The 15,918-nt window shown below is 38.4% G+C and overlaps 1 protein-coding gene across 1 annotated transcript in view; it reads right to left on the bottom strand.

Annotated features, from left to right (window-relative positions):
• Nucleotides 1-15,918, bottom strand: part of ppm1lb (protein phosphatase, Mg2+/Mn2+ dependent, 1Lb) — a 52,708-nt gene that overhangs the window by 30,937 nt on the left and 5,853 nt on the right. The gene's annotated exons all lie outside the window — the stretch shown is intronic.

Genomic DNA, 15,918 nt, shown 5'->3' on the forward strand with positions numbered 1-15,918 from the left:
TTTTCCATGCTCTTGTCAGGAGAATTAAAAAGGAACAAGCAATCTGTTATTTCTCGCTTTTAAATTACTGCAGCAGCAGAGGGGGAGTGAAAAGATGAATCAGCATAATTGTATTTGGATAATTCATGCCGTGTCAGTATCATGTTTCTAGAAAATACACAGAAGTACGTGAAATTTAAGACTCCTTTCTGTACCTGTTTTAGGTCATTTGGCAAATGACAGAACATTGTTATTGTTTGTGTTCTAAAAAAAGGTGAAAGTCTTTGGGTAAGAAGAAAAGAGCTTTTCTGATCTTAGGAGCTCAAAAGAGAGGGATTAGGCAGGTGTCCTGGAGTGAGGATGGAAGGGGGCATCAAGAGAGGCAGGAAGGAGACACATGGAGGACTCTTCATCACCACAAGGTTTCCCTATATAGACACACTTCTACAGAGGGCTTAGCAGTGGCAGACACATCATGCGTGAAAGTGACTCTGAGGGCATACTGCAACAGAAAGTACCATCAGCGTGACAGATGCGCCTTCACATGACAAGGCCAACGTTCACTTAAACAGGATCTTGAACAAAGACGTACTATGCACTTGAGGAAAGCACAGAGCAGCTACAGGACAGAACAGTCAAGGTGTGGTTTCACTTCTATGGAAACAATTTTTCGGCCATATAGCTGAAATGGATTTTTACTGCAGGGTACTAGAACGCAGATACTTAAGTACATCCCTTCGTGTCCACTTATCTAAACTACAGTACAGCATCATGTTGATGCTCCAACACATTCAATACTGTACTGCCCGTTGCTTGACAGATAAAGGTTGGATATTGTATATAAAGAGCCCATTCCATGTTTATGTAGTCGCCTCTGGCCACATGTGAGATTACACATGGCCAGAGAAACAATTTATCTTAAGTAACTGAGTTCCAATGAAACACAGTGATGGCACAATGCTGCAAAGGTCTAGACATACCACCACGAATGAAGCAGTCAATGCTGAAAACTGTGGAGGTGTAACTGATGATGTATCAAGTTAAATAAAAAATGAAAAAAAATGCCATTTAAATATCTCAACATCACTCAAATGCAGGCACTGCTGTATATGCCTCTAGCGGTTTAGCTATATATCATAGAAAGTGGTGGCCTTTAACATTTAACTGTCATTTTAAAGATACTGTGCAATTTATAAATTACCCTAAAGTAGTTATGGTGCTTTTTCTTCTCTGAGTTGTTAACATGCTAAAACTCACTTGCTTTATTTTTAGTTGTTTTTCTTTACAACTAAAACGTATAGATAAAAAATAATCATCATAAAAGATATTGCACAACTAATCTGCATTACAATTAAAACACATTGAACAGATGCTGCTATTAATGTGCCATAAATCAAGTGACACTTATAAACTGTTTGCCTTTAATCTACTGTACAGTGCAGTATGTATCATCTGGAGGGAGCCTCATTTTCATCTCAATTTGTCTTCCAAGGTTGAATACATGAATAAATTGATTACACTTCATTTCAATAATACATTATTTTGTCAGAACTCGCAGGGCTGCACAGGCTATATCAAGATGCCAGCATCTTCCAGAAAATAGCTCTTGCATTTATCATATTAATTAAAAACATCCTGCTATTACTTGACTGAAAAGAAAAAAGTGCACTACAGGATATCTCTGTGTTTTTTTTAAATACCAATACAGCAGTTTTGAATTTCCTTTATACATGATATAAATCCCCAAAATAAGATACTTTGACTGAAAATAACAAATACGGCTCTGTACTTCCTTGAACAAAAACAGTATTAAATTAAAATCAGTTGCTTTAGCATATTTAAAAACAGACTTTATAACTGCAAATAGCAAACATTGTTTAGTAGTTGTCCCTGTGCATTAACTGTGAACAGCAGGGATCAGCTCTTTTGCCCCTTACCTCCTAATGGTAGTGTTGCAACATCATACATGACCCTTCAAGACAAATGTAAGAAACCATCACGTTTTCTTTTCCGAATTCCCAAGAGCAGCTATGGCACAGACTGCCAGCTGGCCTTGTCGAAACACAATGGCCAGCCTTTCAAAGATTTATGCCGAATATAGTCAAGCTCCTGTGAGGATGGGTTTTCTATTGATACTGACAAAGGCAATTGTACTGACAGATGCTGGAGGTTTGGAGTGAAGAGGGGGCACGAACTAACACGCTACGCAAAAAAAAAGAAGAAAAACAGGAATGAGACACTATTCTCATTGAAGGCAGACATGTGGATCACAACGCAATGCAGCACAGTCAGTTACCCTTGTCACTGCCCTTGTGTTACAAGCCATTGCTGTTAAAAATCAAAAAGAGCACCAGCAAGCTTGACTTTCCCCAGTTTTGGTGTACTTATGTTGAGAATTCTATATATTGCTAGTTGGAGCAGGCTTGTATTTGTATTAATTAACACTTTGAATGTAACATCATGTTTTTTAAATGGAAAAAAAAGGCTAAAAATGTGAAGCACAGGGACAAAAAAGTGAGCCTAAAAACTCCTCTTTTTACAGAAGTATGCTTCACCGCACGCACTTACGAGTCAGATGTGTGACAGTTTCTACGAATGTCAACTCTGGCAAATCGGAGATCTGTAGAATGTGAAATACCACTGAGAATTAACTTAAGTGAAAAATAAAAAAGGGTACAAAAGGGGATTATGCATTCACTATCACTATCTTGAAAAGAGAGCAATTTCTCTACTTAAAACGCATTATGACTTGTGATATGTTCTCCCTGCTCTAAGTATGCCATCTGCTAGTGCAGACAATGAAATACCACTCAGAACTGCACCTCAAACATTCTTCACTTTCTCAGCGTCTCTACATTGCCCAGAAAAACAAATGGCAAGGCATCAGGGCTGCACTGATGTTGCCATGACCCCGACCCATCCTTAGCCTTTGCAGCGCCAGGATTTACTTTTCACTCTGCAACTCCAGCCCCACACACAGCTTAATGGTGGGCTTTGAACTCAAAGAAACAAACACAGAGCAAACCGCCCATGACCAAACTGCCACACAAAGTACAACGTGTTTCAAAGGGATTTCTTTATTACAAAGAGCACATCCCCACAAACCCTAAGAATCCTGAACCACCAGGCGAGGGCTTCAGGCTAAACTCCTTCCGAGCTCTCATTAGCTTGCACTGCAGTGAAAAGTGTAGTTCTGGCCATGACACTTAAAGGTTATCGAGCAGCCAATGGGAATTGCTCTCAATCAGTCTTCAGAAAAAGTAACACCACTGTATGCGGTTTATCAAAGCAACAGCAACACAAGCACCTTTTCAAAGCGGAGTTTCAAAGTTTACAGCCATTACGCATTGCTACGAGGGATATTATGATAACCACCTTACAGTATCGCAGTAATTTGCAAACGTTCGGTTTCAGGATATGCCAACAGATAGACAGATGTGTCCCTCCTTCACCTGTGCAACCGCCCCTTGCTTGATTCCTCTGTCTGTATAGGGAGTCCTAACTTCCTCTGTCCTGTGATCGGGTGGTTGGCCTCCTCTAAGCAGCTTAAACTCAAGTATCTCATGCCTGACGTCTCATAGATTTTTACCTTCACACATATTCTTACTGGGAGCGGTGGCTCCTCCTCAATTAAATGTTTCATTCTTGTGCAAAGTTAATTTCAGCATCAGCTTCTCAAAGGAGGGCAAAAAGGCTCCCAGGGCAGCTGTCCATCGCACTCCCCGGCGATGAGTGAAGAACCTGTGGAGACGCGAGGGGGGCAGACAGGCATTTTTGCCGATGGAGAAGTGAGAGCAGTCAGCGATCGCAATTAGCACGCTCGGAGAGGCTTCTCCAGTCTCCAGCCTCTCGAGAGTTTGGGGGGCATCTGCAGAAGTGGAAGGGAGTTGTGATTCACCTCCACTGGCAGGACTCCACATCTTACTGAAAACAGAACGAGACTGATCTAAGGTAAATGGACTGTGAACAACAAGCCCGCAAGGAGCCTGAACTTCTGAATCAGCTCAATCTAAATATCATTCATCTGGAAAGATGTACACCTCAACAACAGATAAAGGACAATAATTGCCCTGATTGAATGAATTAATCCAGCGTTTCTCTGAACAATTAACGAGTTTTCAACAGTCCATTGAATGCAAAAGGTGCAGTTTGGAAATATGTATAAAATTAGCCTCATCAGCTGTGAATACAGGTGTTTTGAGTGATACTGCTCCAGAAATATTTAATGAAAATATAGAAAAGAAAGATCTCCCTTCAAAAGAAGTTGAATAATCTAAGTGATCAGTTAAGAATAAAATTAACTTGTTTAAAAGCATATTCTAAAAAATAGATGTTGCAATGGTTTGAAGATGTAATCAGTTTTAAGATCACTAAAAACTATCCCACAAAAACACAGAGCATTACTTTCCTCCTACACACATTCCAGGCTTAAATTTAGATTGCCTATTCTCTTTAAAGGGAAATGGTTACATAATCCTTTAAATAAAAATTAAAACAATCCTTTATATCGAATTAATATCCTCTGATTGCTCATTCTAATCTCTTTTCATTTGCATGTGAATAACTAAAGTGCTAACCATACTGCTAGCAATTAATTAAATTTTGCTCAATTGTAGATTCATTCCAGAATAATCTTATACTGTACTTTCAAACTCAAATATTTCTGTCTTTATGCAATGTGTTCCATTTGAACTAACAACCTTTATGTTGCTCCTATGTGCATTCTTTCATGTTTAGCATAGACTAATTATAAACCTTAGGGTCCTAAATTATCATAAAGTATTTTAAAACCTTTGTTTTGGACTGCTTGTCTCTGTACAGCAGTTAGATCCGTTGGATGAACAGCAGCCATCACATACAGTACTTATAGGCACTGGAGATCCCCCCCTCTGCATTTCATTTAGTTAGACAGCCCAGAAGCGTGAAGAGATCAGTGCAAGATTACATCAGAATTATAATTATCCCTATTGGCAATAACAACCTGTTGCTATCCACATTTAAAAATAACACTTAGGAATTACCAGAATATCACTACGCTTAGAATGCCACATATAATACATGAGGCTTTAAGGTTGCATTAACTGTATCCATTACTGTCTGATAGCTTATTAAGTGCAAAAAGTTGGATTATCCATTAGCAATTGAGAACATCCCCATGAAAAAACGTTAAGCTGTAGGCAAGTGCAATTACATAATTTTCTCACATGCTAAAACATTCCCTGTATGCACTTTTTTCGTAAGAAATATTATAAATCTAAAGAGGCCTTTCATGTGGTTCATTTGGCGGCAACTATTTAATTGATCCAAGGATACTGTCCAGCTGTTTCTTGAAGATGCACGGCAGAGAGATCTAGACTTCCACAACACTCGAAAAACTGTGAAAAAAGAGGACCTGCAGAATGCAAAGGCAACCATTGATGCCAATAGTTCGGGAAGAAATATGAAGTTTGACTAAGTAATCAAAAATTGATTAACGGATTAACAGTCTATAAAGGGTTTAACCTACATTAGCCCAGATTTGAGGTACAATCATCTTTAGCAAGAAAACGTAAAAAAAAAACCATGAATAACACACATTTCTAGCTGCTTCATATTGTTCAATGCTGTTCAGTGTGCAGTGGATATTATTTGTCCTTCTTCGTACGGATGTATACCACTTGCACTGAAATTCTAAGGAGGAATGCTTCTGAAATATTTATAATAAAACAGTGCTAAATTCTAACACATGTACTTCGTCACATACAGCAGATGCAATGCATTCCATGTGATAAATATTTTGCGCAAACGCAGCACATTTTATATGTGGTACGGGGACAAATAGCCTGATGCCTGACTGAAGTACAAACCAGAAACACTAAAACACAATCCAACGCTACACCACTGTCACGGCACAGTGAAACACAACAATTCAGAATTAAAGGGAGCTGACAGACCAGCCTCCATCCATGCCAGTGGCATTAATGTGAGAAGACATTTTAAAAGGCCAAGACATCGTGCTCAGAGGTGTTGAGATGTGTCTGTGATGGTGGCCCGCTTGAATCTTCCATGTCTTCTACTTCTAGAAGTGTTACTGGAGGGAAACAGAAAACAAACCACTGGGCAGCCAGAACCGCCTGGAACGGGAAACAAACGGTTCTCCTCAGGGACGCTCTTCTCCACTGCTGTTGGAGCAGGTGGTAATTGAGTCATTTCAATCCTGGTTTCCAATACCAGACAGGGGGGATGAAACACGTTCTGATGTGAAGAAACTACAGGATCGCCAGTGCAGGAAGAAAAATAAAAAATAACAGCAATTCAAGTGTCTAACCCTTGTACCTGTTATTTTTAATGTAAGAACTCCAGGCTTGGGCTAAAAAGAAAACAATATGAGTAATAAGACACAATAATACACAAAAGCCAAGTAAGCAATATCTATGAAGTCTTATTTTTTTGACTGGAGAATACTTTATCCTAGTTTAAAGTTGAGACTTACTTGGGACTTATTTCTTAACCCTTTCAAAACATAGTAAAGGAGATAAATCCTTTATGTGAGCTCCCCAAAACATTTAGATCTGTATCTTTTGTAGCTAATCCAGAAGTCCTGAAAATGGCTCCAAAGCTTTTCCTTAGACCAATTTTTGCTCACAAATCCAGAAGCATTTAAATGACTTTACAAAATGACTGTACATACATTTGTAGTCTCCCTACTGTAAGATGTCAGTACCATAAAACTGCAAATAAGGCCTAACTGACTCGTACATTGAACAGTAGGGTTCTATATAATGTACCAAAGAGGCAAAACAACTCTCATATAACTCTCAGTGTCAAGAGGGGGGTGTTTAAACTTGATCTATTAAAGAATGTAATGATTAAACTAAAATCATATTAGTCCATATTGCTGTACATCAGATCACTGAGTATTCATTAATAATACACCCTACATTAAATATCTGTCAATTCTCTGGGTGCTAACAGGAAACATAATTACATTAAGTATGACTTTCAGTTAGCTAGAAAAAGCTGTACAAGTCTGTGCTCTTGCAATAAAATGGCCAGCAGACTACAAACCATTCACACCTCGTCTGTAGTTCTGAGCAACAAAGCTGTGGAAGGCCTCTGCACGGCACAGCTCTGTTCAGGTTGGTGCATGCTTCAAGGAAGGAATGTGTAGAAGAAAAACAGTCTCTGCAGAGTTTTAATTACGCCTCACTCACTGGCACCAGAATGAAGGGAGATGTTATTCTCCAGAAGAGCCAGCAAATTGACAGCAAATAATTTGCTCAACAGCTGCTATGAAAGCTCTACCTGATCACAGTGAAACATGCGAGCACTTTGAAATTGAAAACAGTCCGCTGGTATCTCAAATGCTACCATACCTCCGGACTCACACATTTTCGCAAACACGCTTAATTTCCGGCAAAAAAACAACAACCTACAACTAAACTGCATCACACTGACCTAGCAGCTTTTAAACTTTGATGGTCATTTTGAGACAATTATGTTTAAAGGAGCAAAATGCTGTGAAAATCTCCCCAAAGTTCAACTAATATGAAAGCAAAAATCTATAAAAGAAGTATAACACCCAATTAAAAACAGAAACAGAGATACTAAATAATACCTTTGTTGAAGAAATATCAATATTTTCATTTTTAAAGATTGGATTTCCCATATAGTACTCTTTTTCAATCATGCATTTCCATCCTATTTTGTTTAGGCTTTGCATTTTGATGAAGCTCAAGGATGTCACTTTAGAATTAAACGCTGTGTTTAACCAGGAATCATGTAACAAAGACCCCTTTTAAAATGCTGAAGAAAGAAGCTCTTTCCTTTTTATAAAACACTCAGCTGAGTAGGCTGGACCAGAATTTCTTTTTCCCCTTCTGAACACTTATCATTGTTCATTAGAATTTGCCCCTTTTTTTGAATGTATTACAAACATTTGCCCGATTTAGAACATGGATTCATTTATTCAACTGAAAGGACCTTTCAGTAAACAAGATCATTTTTGTGCGCAGTAATTTTTTCAACCTTAACAACCTGAAACTACAAGGGAAAAGACAGACATTTGGCTAATTGTATAACCTTTAAAAGCAGTTCCTTCCACAAGCCGAAGAACACTGCTGGTACTGTAAAACAACGTGGTGGGAGCCTTCATAGGAACCTTAGTTTAGAAGACATCTAAGATACTGTATATCTGTTACCAGCAAGCCTAGAGAGTGATGCACTTTGCTCACGTGCCAGAATTATAAAATGAAATTTACATTCAACTGATACCCAGGTTAATATTAGAGGCTTCTGGTGGAACATCTACAAATATATTAATGTATAGGACCATCTAAAGAGCATTTAACAAGCTTCAAAAACATATTTTTTGGCATCATTGAGATTCTTGTAGAAAAAGTAGCAGTATTTAATAACTAGAACCTAAACAAGAATCACTGAAAAAAAAAACAGGATCCTTGGGAGAACCTAATATTTAGAGAAAACATTCCCATCCCCAAGTGTTTAAAGACGAGAAGGGCAAACTGAAGTACTACTGGCAGACGGGAAGCCTAAGAAAGGTATTCAGACTTGAAAAACAGAATTACATGGAGATTGTTTTTTTTGGTTTATTGCACTAGTGCTTGAGAATCTCTCTAAAAAAAAAATTGTTTCTAAATGGAACTTTTTTGATAGCCCTACCTGATTTGAAATCGCCATATTGTGTCTTCACATCTCGGCTCTCAGTGACATCCCCTGTACCCACATGGTACAGACTCCTCTGACCTAAAGAGGTTCAAAAACGCCTGGAACGGAAGTGTGCTCCTCTCTGACGCCAGGAGGACACATCTACCAGGGTTCTCAGGGGTCACTGTTTTGCTAAGACAGTCCTGACTTACTCATCCCAACTCTGCCCGCGATGGAGCTGAGCCATTCGGGTGCTGTTGCTTGTGGAAGTTGACAGTCGACCTGGGACACGGTTCCAATTCGAGCTCCACAAAGAAAACTGTCGTGCTCTATGGGACACGATCTAATTACACTGATCCCTTTTTGTGTGCATACATCTGCATGGGTGCTTCTCCACGGGCAGGACATGGATGGTGTTATGGAACTACCATCCAGAAGCAGACCGGTTATGTGCAGAGGCACAGTCGCAGAGCTGTGTCATTTTAAGAAGCAACCTTACATCAAGCTGCAATCCTAATGCGTTTCTGAACTAAGATGGTATCCTATCTCTCGAACTTGCAAAGCCTGTATCAAAGAACCCGTGCTGGTTATTTGCTTTGGACACATTTAACCAAAATCATCCGCTGAAAATCGCTGCTGACGTTTTCTTCAAAAGGTTACTTTTTAATCAAAACAACAAATACAACTGGAGCCGGTCTATTTGTTTGGAATAATAATTCAAGACAAATAACATTACAAGAGAAGCACTATGTACTGTAAGGAAGGCCGCCCGCACAGGCATCTTTCTGTGGATTCTGCCAGGTTTACTGTGTCTCATCATTGCAAGGTCGAAGATGTAGGTTGAAAGATGTTAGTGCTGATGCAGCTACAGCCGGCAAAAATTCACGGTCTGCTGAGCAGGAACAGGGGAGAATGTAAAATGAGAGAATTGAAAAAAAATAACAGAAATGGGCTTTATATTTATTTAAGAACTCTGAAGGAATGAAGCCACCGGACATTACGATACGCTCTGCTGAGGGGAACAGAGGCCAGACAATTAGGCATTCGTGAGTAAATATAACACAGCTATACTCATTTAGTCACTGCATTCACCACGAACATGCTGCAAGGCACCTCTGACACTGGGTGAAAATGGGAAGGTAAAGAACAAAATGCGTCAGTAAGACATCAGTACTGCCCGAGACTCCCCACCTACCCGTGACAATCAGCCCCTGGCAGCTTGACCCAACTGGTGTCAGGCCTCATTTACACTGGTCTGACAGCCACCAAATTAAACTAGACTGCTTCAGGATGGAATCCCGGGCAGCAATATGCTTAAATAGTCCTGTTCCAATATTTTAATTAAATCCTGCTTATGTAGCTTGCCTTCTCCCCTTCACAGAGATATCCCTAAATCTAGAGTTTAATTAAAAAACATGGATGTTCTCTAAATCAGACCACCAGTAACAGATGCTGGTAATTTAAGACTCTGATTAGAAAGAATTAGAATTGCCTGCATACGGTGCTTTAATAAAATTCCTCTGGTTCATAAATTTAGGAGTTCAGATAGTCGAGACTGTTTGCAAGGCTATGGCAAGGATCCAAGGAACGGTTTAGGGTGAGCAAGATGCCTCATACTTAATGGCTGACAGCCTAGAACAGGCTGTTTTGGAGTTAATTAATTCATGTTTAAGGGTGGGGCTATTGAACTCATAAGACCACAGAGACAGAACTGTCCATATACATAACCATTTGCATTGACGTCACAGACGTCAGGTTAACAAAAGTGCAACTCAGGGCTTGTGTTGCAACTCAGGGCTTGTGTTGCATGCTGTATTCTAAGTTTCTGATTTTAAGAACATACTTCAAAATGACTTGATAACTGAGATCACCCAGCACGCAAACAAGCTGGAAGCTTTGTAATGTTCTCTCTTGTACTTTTATGTACTTTGTGCTTTAGAAACTTCAGAAACCAACATGCAAAGAAAAGAAGCCTTTGAGGACAATGTAGAGCTTTGCTAAATATAGCATGACCCTAGTCCCTAAAGGGGTCATTAGACAGGTTGTGGGGAAAACTATAAGCTTGCCTGGAGCCTTCCTTTGCAGAACACAGTCTACAACAAGCTGATGACCAAAGGACTTGGTGCAACAGCAGAGAAAGATATAAAACCCTGCCCAGAAAGAAAGAAATTAAAAACACTGAAAAGAATATTTGAGTGCAAGAAAAGAACAGGGAAAACACATTAGCCTCTTCTTCATTTTATTTTTAGGTCGTCACTCATAAAAAGTACAGGCCTACATCTTTACTTAAACAAAATGGTTCCTGTTTTGCACATGGATATGAGCAATGTGCAAAATCAGGGATTAATTTATAAGAAATTCCAGACTTTGAAGATCCTACATATGCTTCACAGACTTTCATGATAACAGTTTAGTTTCCAAAGACTTAATACCATACTGGATTTTCAGAGACAGTATAAGCACACCTGTCTGACAGATTGCCTAGCAAAAAGACATAAAAACAATTGCCAAAAACCGTGATATGCAGCAAATTAAGCTTCACTTTTCTATGCAGCCTCTGATATCAGCAATTCCACAGAAAAAAAACAACATTTTGATCTCTTTGATTTCTATCACATATCTAAAATGTACATGAAAAAATCAGTTTTACTGTGTCCATGAGAGACACTGCTCTTATCAAACATTAAAAGCAATGACAAATCTTTTGCATATTATTTCTATTTCACTTAAGCAAATTATGACAAAGTGTAGGTTTTCAATTAAGTGAAGAAAAAAGGCACTAAAAGACAGCTACTGCCAATACAGCTAAAGCACATACACATGCAATTTTTTCATCCTTTATTTTGTATCCGTTTGTGTCAGTATGAGGGTCACATATTCAATTATTGTGTCTTTTTTCTCCTTTTGAGGAGATACAATGCTAACGCATTGTCTCATTCCATTAGAATTGCTATGAAAAGGTCACAGAGTCTGTTCAGAAACAAAGTCGGAGCATTGAAAGTCCACGCTTCTTTACTGTAGCTGCCAATACAGGTAAGCCACATGCCTGGAACAGCTGAAATCTTCCAAACAGAAGGAGCTGGAACTAATTTATTTCATGCCCCATCTACCCTCACCAGCAAATGTATAGCACAGGGTGTTCCAGAACTGAACAGAACTGTCACGGATTTATGCGAGTTCCTAAATACACTGAGAAAGCCCTGAACACAGCACTTATATAAACAGATCCTACCAGCCTGATCTCATCTTGATTTGGTTTCTTCCCCCTTCACCTTCACAGGCTACAGAAGAGCATCAATCTTTGAAGATGACTGCAGAATGATTAGCAGCACATTTTATAAGCTGTCTCCTCCCTTAGAAGCTGGAAACATTCTGAGCTTATGTGCTTCAGACTCTGACAATGCACATAAATGTCTGGAATTTCATTTCTTCATATTCTACATCACAGGCTACATTTCTTTTCAGCACAGTAGTGATCCATGTGCACTAGTATGATTATAATTTAATAACTGATTTACTAAAACTTCAGTGCTAAATTACATAACATTAATTACTCTGAAATCATAACTTTAGGAATTCAACTATGGTAAAAATAAACGAAGAATAGAAATATAGAATAGATTGATAGAAAGCAGTGACTTAATTTTTACTGCTATTGACAGTATTATCAAAACGGAGAGCTTAATGCAGTCTTGTTTATTTTATTTTTACATAACATATTTTGTGTTTCCATGTAGATTTCTAGAACATCTTTTCTTTTTCTTCATTGCGACCTGAATAAATTTGCCCTCTGCTTTACTTTAATAATTGAAAGAAAACACTGCAGTAAACTAACCAAAATGGCTATTATCCAAGCCTGAACTCAATTACAGTCTCCTTATGATCTTTCAAATCACATACTGGAGTTTATTTTTAGACACATGAATTTTACCAGCAGTTAAATGTTATTGTGCTAAATTATTTAAAGTCCATTTTGCCTCACCCCTGCCGTGCTTCATTTCCCTAGCAAAGAGCTTTACTGTACTGCCTGAGCACTGCACATCAGTCCAAAGAAAGAAAAACACCTGTATGATATAATAATGGCTGTGGCTGCACAGAGGTACACTGGCAATCTGTCTGCACTCTGAGACCTTGACACAAAAGCCTTCATAGTTTTCTCCCATTTGCTTTGCTTGGGAAATTCAGTGTCGCAGCCTGTTCACACTTCAGCTACAATTACAACTCTTTGAGTACCAACAACATCACCGAAAAAAGACAGAGCCCTGCACAACCACACCCCTGACTTCCCTCTGAAGACGGCATGAGCGGCGCCAGGGAGTAGCTAATTATTATTGTGAAAATCACTCATTTGAATAAACAACCTGTTCGTTCTTAAAAATGACATCTATGCAATTTATATTGTTTCTCTGTCTCTCTTTTGAAAAGATAAGCCTTCCTCAAATTGCAGGTTACCTGGTATAAACACAGAGGTCTTTAGTTCAATCTTTCAGTACTCAAAAGACAGTGGGACAATGGCAGCAAGCTAGACACTACTGCTCTGAATCCAGTTAAACCCAGCTGCACTCTCTTACATTTTTTGAGAAAAGGAACCTAAAGAGGAGTGTTATTATGGAGTTATTTGTTCCCACCAATTCCCTTTTGCTTTGTCACGAAAGGAAGGCTATTTATTAAATGCCAGAAAAAACTAAAACAGCAAAGTGCTCGAAATTCACAGAGGAACATCAGAGCAAAGTGACAGCGTCACAGCAAAACACACCAATGAGGATTCACAATTTCGACCTTCCGGGCTAGAAAATATTTGACCAATTTAGCGCTCACAATTTCCTTCCCTTTGTGACTCAATCTGTACCATCAGAGAATGCCTATTGCCTGACATATAAGAGTGTTTCAAAATTAAATGTGAGGAACAAAACCACTGCTTTTTATACAGACTTGAATATTTGCTTCAAAAATACAATCTCTCTGCAAAGGGACCAGATCAATGCTAGCAATGCAGTCACAGGGGCCACGTTCTATATTAATTACTGCAGTGGCAAGTGTGAAGGAATTCATGTTCTGCATGTACAGTATATTCTTTTGTAGTTCCTGTAGTTTTTCATTCCTGCTACCCAGAAAAACTGCTAAACAAAATGATTTTTTGTATAGAAAGTAGTTGGAAGAGAAAATCCCGCAAATGGCTGATTGTCACCACAGCATCTGAGGAGCAAAGAAACTGTAGCAGGATGCTCCATGCTCATGTTCAACCACTATCTTTGAGATTGGGTAATCCTTTCCTAACCCACATTCCCAAACACCTCTGCATTACAAATGACAAATGAAGCAGGAATTAAAAAATAAACTTCTATTAACTTTAAGGCTACTTTAATTTTTTTCTGAAAATGGTGAAATGTAAGACCAGATTTGCAAACATAATTTATTTTTCCTACAAGCATCTAAAATATAACCACTAAAAAGCTCCTTTCCATCATCATTCAATTAAAAAAGTATAAGAAAATATCAAGTAGCAAAACAATTAGTGATAGCAATAAACTGAGAAAACAACCAATATATAAAAAATAACTTGATATGCACCTTTATTTAAAAAATAATTACTACTAGAATCTATATATCATTGAGATGTATTATAAAGAACAATGGTCCCGATACAGACCCCTGTGGTACTCCACTAATTACATCACCCTAACATTCATGCCTTATCTATACTATCTTTTGATCCATTAATCTATGGGGTATACACCGTCCATTTCCATACTGGGGAAAGATCTATATATGCTGGTTGAGATGGTATTTTGTGTAAAGACAACAGAACCTGCAAGGACAGGGACTGACTGGACTCGGGGTTCAACTAAAATAGTTCTAGAATGTGCTGGAATGTTTCATTGTGTTTACTCGTTCCTCACTCTGTTGGTGACCCCGCCTTGAGCGTCTGTAACTTCAATCCCGCTGGCAGCGAGTGAACGAGAGCTTCCAGTGCGTCTGCGGGGTCTGACACCGCTGATCTTCGTTTGCTGCCACAGGAATCGCCTGCGACCAACAGGGTGGTACTCCTCCTTGCGGAGACGGTGACTGCGATCGCCAAGTGAATAAGAATCAGCCTGACAGCACTGAACCGGGTCTAAGTGCTTATCTCAAGTCACCTCAGGAAAAAAAAAGTATAATTTCAGCTTTTTAATGACAGAATCCACAAAAATATATCTTTGAAAACAGGGTATGTGGAATACTTGAATTTCCCTAGGTTACATAATTAAAAAAATGTGACAGCACTTCATTAAAAAACCAATTAAATGTAGACAATAATATTAACAATAATATTAACAATTCTGGATACATTTCTGATGCATCTGATCATTTTACCCTAGTAAAAGAGATTTTTTGTCTTAGCAGTACCATGAATAATTTTCCTCTCAAAACCCAACAAAATAACCACTTTAGATATAGTTGTTGTCTCAGATTCTAATGTTTCACATTATTACACTATACAGGTACAAACGTTGTATCAGACAAGCCAAACAGAAATATGGAGACAGAATTCAATGTTTAAGTACAACACACCAAGTATGATCTCAGCTCAACTCAAACCATTTCAGTAGACACAGTAATGATTTAAATAGTAGGCAAATATGCCTAAAATGAAAAAAAAAACATATCTTTGTATAAACTAGGATAATCAAACGATCATGTAGATTCATGGGGTCTGGTTGTTACTCCTCGTATTCATGTTCATGAATCAGGATATGTTTTTCACAATTCCCTTTGATGGAAGTGTCTGTGGGTGGATGAATACATTACCAAGAAAAGGGCTAAATTGTCTGCATCTTTAATAGAGAGGCTGCCGAATTCCTGAATGGCCATTAGTGTTCCTGCTCTTCTCAAGAATCAAAGTCCAGAATGGAACCACACAGTCCTGGGATTCAGACGTGAATTCCTATTCAACTGAAAATGCATTTGAGCATTTCTATTACCGCCTGTTAGAGACTATTAATAAAATCCTCATATTACAAATATAGTGCTCGCTCTAGGAACACCACCAAAGTATAATACTTTTCTCTCATGACACGGAGTATAAACTTGAACGTGTTACAGTAACATATACTGTATATTCAAACATTTTCCTCATGTTATTATGTGTACTTTAGTCGGCCCAAAACTATTTTTAGAAGCGCTTTATGTCTTTTCATAATAAAAATTGTCACGCATGACACAAACCAAATCACATTACAGCAATAGAAGGAACTTTCCACAAACTACCAGAATTCATGATCTATAAACTATACTGAAATTATATACATACAC

The sequence above is a fragment of the Atractosteus spatula genome, chromosome 4 (assembly GCF_055471065.1).
Source record: "Atractosteus spatula isolate fAtrSpa1 chromosome 4, fAtrSpa1.hap1, whole genome shotgun sequence".
Taxonomy (NCBI): Eukaryota; Metazoa; Chordata; class Actinopteri; order Semionotiformes; family Lepisosteidae; genus Atractosteus; species Atractosteus spatula.